General features: G+C 34.8%; 1 non-coding gene across 1 annotated transcript; it reads right to left on the reverse strand.

Annotated features, from left to right (window-relative positions):
• Window positions 1-2,414: 2,414 nt before the first annotated feature.
• On the reverse strand, window positions 2,415-2,522 carry LOC148563824 (small nucleolar RNA R71). Its single transcript, XR_015884489.1, has one exon. It is a non-coding gene; the product is annotated as a small nucleolar RNA R71 (small nucleolar RNA).
• Window positions 2,523-4,037: the final 1,515 nt, after the last annotated feature.

The raw sequence follows: 4,037 nt of genomic DNA on the forward strand, positions 1-4,037 counted from the left end.
ATTCACAACATGAGTAACAATTTCGCATACCAAGTTTATGGCGCCGTTGCCGGGGATTGTTCGAGTTTGGACAACTGACGGTTCATCTTGTTGCTCAGATTGGGTAACTTTCTTTTCGTTTTCTTTTCAAAATTTTTTCATAAATCTTTCAAAAAAAAAATTCTCATATGTTTTCGAAAAAAAATGTTTTCAAAAATATATTTTCTTCAGAATTTTTAAGAATGAATTCTAGTGTTTCATGAAGCATGTTGAAGCCTGGCTGGCTGTAAAGCCTTGTCTGATTCTTTTGGATAGGGCATGTTAGGCTTGTCATGTCTGAGTTACATACTAAAGCTTGGCTGGCTATTAAGCCATGCCTGACCCTTTGATTGGAGCTTTAGACTAAAAAGAGCATAAGATTCCTGGAATTCATGTTAAAAATTTTGGAATCCTTATTTTTCTTTTTCAAAATGATTTTCAAAAAAATTAAAAGAAAATACAAAAAAATCATAAAATCATAAAAATCAAAAAAATATTTTGTGTTTCTTGTTTGGTCTTGAGTCAAATTGTAAGTTTGGTGTCAATTGCATATTCATCTTGCATTTTTCGAAAATTCATGCATTCATAGTGTTCGTCATGATCTTCAAGTTGTTCTTGGTAAGTCTTCTTGTTTAATCTTTGCATTTGCATGTTTTGTGTCTTTTCTTGTTTTTCATATGCATTCTTGAATTCTTAGTGTCTAAGCATTAAAGAATTCTAAGTTTGGTGTCTTGCATGTTTTCTTTGCATTAAAAATTTTTCAAAAATATATTCTTGATGTTCATCATGATCTTTAAAGTGTTCTTGGTATTCATCTTAACATTCATAGCATTCTTGCATGCATTCATTGTTTTGATCTAAAAATTTTCATGCATTGCATCATTTTCACGTTTTTCTCTCTCATCATAAAAATTCAAAAATAAAAAAAATATCTTTCCCTTTTTTTCTCTTAAAATTTCGAAAATTAGATTTGACTTTTTCAAAAATTTTTAAAATCTAGTTGTTTTTATGAGTCAAATCAAATTTTCAATTTAAAAAAAATCTTATCTTTTTCAAAATCTTTTTCAAAAATCAAATCTTTTTTCAATTTTTTTTAGTTATTTTCGAAAATTTCAAAAATATTTTTTAAAAATCTTTTTCTTAATTTTACATCATATTTTCGAAAATAACATCATCAATTAATGTTTTGATTCAAAAATTTCAAGTTTGTTACTTACTTGTTAAGAAAGATTCAAACTTTAAGTTCTAGAATCATATCTTGTGATTTCTTGTGAATCAAGTCATTAATTGAGATTTTAAAAATCAAATCTTTTTCAAAAACTAATTTCTATCATATCTTTTCAAAAATATCTTCTTATCTTACCTTTTTCAAAAAAGTGATTGCAAAATATCTTTTCTAACTTCCTAACTTCTTATCTTTTCAAAATTTGTTTCAACTAACTAACTAACTTTTTGTTTGTTTCTTACCTTTTTCAAAACTACCTAACTAACTCTCTCTCTCTAATTTTTGAAAAAATCTTCCCTCTTTTTCAAAATTTCTTTTTAATTAGACTAATTATTTTTTTTATTTGAATTTTCGAAAAACTACTAACCTTTTTCAAAAACTATTTTCGAAAATCACTAACTCTTTTTTCAAAAATTATTTTCGAAAATTCTCTCCTCCTCTCATCCCCTTCTATTTATTTATTCATCTACTAACACTTCTCTTCATCTCACATCTCTGCTCCTATCATCACCTTTGTGTTTGGATTCTTCATTCTTCTTCACCCCTATTCCTTTTCTTCTTCTACTAACAATAAGGAACCTCTTTACTGTGACATAGAGGATTCTTCTTCTTTTCTTTTTCTCTTCTCTTTCTTATGAGCAGGGACAAAGAAAAAGGCATTCTTGTTGAAGCTGATCCAGAACCTGAAAGGACTCTGAAGAGAAAACTAAGAGAAGCTAAATTACAACAATCCAGAGACAACCTTATCGAAAATTTCGAACAAGTAAAGGAGATGGCAGCCGAACCCAACAACAATAATGCAAGGAGAATGCTTGGTGACTTTACTGTAACTAATTCTAATTTACATGGAAGAAGCATCTCCATTCCTACCATTGGAGCAAATAATTTTGAGCTGAAACCTCAGCTAGTTTCTCTGATGCAGCAGAACTGCAAGTTTTATGGACTTCCATCTGAAGATCCTTTTCAGTTCTTAACTGAATTTTTGCAGATCTGTGATACTGTTAAGACTAATGGAGTAGATCCTGAAGTCTACAGGCTCATGCTTTTCCCTTTTGCTGTAAGAGACAGAGCTAGAATATGGTTGGACTCTCAATCCAAAGACAGCCTGAACTCTTGGGATAAGCTGGTCACGGCTTTCTTAGCCAAGTTCTTTCCTCCTCAAAAGCTGAGCAAGCTTAGAGCTGATGTTCAAACCTTCAGACAGAAAGAAGGTGAATCCCTCTATGAAGCTTGGGAAAGATACAAGCAGCTGACCAAAAAGTGTCCTTCTGACATGCTTTCAGAATGGACCATCCTGGATATATTCTATGATGGTTTATCTGAGCTATCAAAGATGTCATTGGATACTTCTGTAGGTGGATCCATTCACCTAAAGAAAACGCCTGCAGAAGCTCAAGAACTCATTGACATGGTTGCTAATAACCAGTTTATGTACACTTCTGAAAGGAATCCTGTGAGTAATGGGACGCCTATGAAGAAGGGAGTTCTTGAAATTGATACTCTGAATGCCATATTGGCTCAGAATAAAATATTGACTCAGCAAGTCAATATGATTTCTCCGAGTCTGAATGGAATGCAAGCTGCATCCAACAGTACTCAAGAGGCATCTTCTGAGGAAGAAGCTTATGATCCTGAGAACCCTGCAATAGCAGAGTTAAAATACATGGGTGAACCATATGGAAACACCTACAATCCATCATGGAGAAATCACCCAAATCTCTCATGGAAGGATCAAAAGCCTCAACAAGGCTTTAATAATGGTGGAAGAAACAGGTTTAGCAATAGCAAGCCTTTTCCATCATCCACTCAGCAACAGACAGAGAATTCTGAGCAGAATCCATCTAGCTTAGCAAATTTAGTCTTTGATCTATCTAAGGCCACTGTGAATTTCATGAATGAAACAAGGTCTTCCATTAGAAATTTGGAAGCACAAGTGGGTCAGCTGAGTAAAAGGATCACTGAAATCTCTCCTAGTACTCTCCCAAGCAATACAGAAGAGAATCTAAAAGGAGAGTGCAAGGCCATTGAATTAATTACCATGGCCGAACCCACAAGAGAGGAGAAGGACGTGAATCCCAAGGAGGAAGACCTCCTGGGACGTCCAGTGATCAATAAGGAGCTTCCCTCTAAGGAACCTAAGGAATCTGAGACTCATCTAGAGACCATAGAGATTCCATTGAACCTCCTTATGCCATTCATGAGCTCTGATAAGTATTCCTCTTCTGAAGAGAATGAGGATGTTACTGAAGAGCAAGCTGCCAAGTTCCTTGGTGCAATCATGAAGCTAAATGCCAAATTATTTGGTATTGAAACTTAGGAAGATGAACCTCCCTTGTTCACCAATGAACTAAGTGATCTGGATCAACTGACATTGCCTCAGAAGAGACAGGATCCTGGAAAGTTCATAATACCTTGTACCATAGGCACCATGATCTTTAAGGCTCTGTGTGACCTTGGTTCAGGAATAAACCTCATGCCCCTCTCTGTAATAGAGAAACTGGGAATCTATGGGGTGCAAGCTGCTAAAATCTCATTAGAGATGGCAGACAATTCAAGAAAACAGGCTTATGGACAAGTAGAGGACGTGTTAGTAAAGGTTGAAGGCCTTTACATCCCTGCTGATTTCATAGTCCTGGATACTGGAAAGGAAGAGGATGAATCCATCATCCTAGGAAGACCTTTCCTAGCCACAGCAAGAGCTGTGATTGATGTGGACAGAGGAGAATTGATCCTTCAATTAAATAAGGACAACCTTGTGTTTACAACTCAAGGATCTCTCTCTGCATCCATGGAG

The sequence above is a fragment of the Arachis ipaensis genome, chromosome B5, assembly GCF_059453495.1.
Source record: "Arachis ipaensis isolate K30076 ecotype BB chromosome B5, ASM5945349v1, whole genome shotgun sequence".
In the NCBI taxonomy this organism is placed as follows: Eukaryota; Viridiplantae; Streptophyta; class Magnoliopsida; order Fabales; family Fabaceae; genus Arachis; species Arachis ipaensis.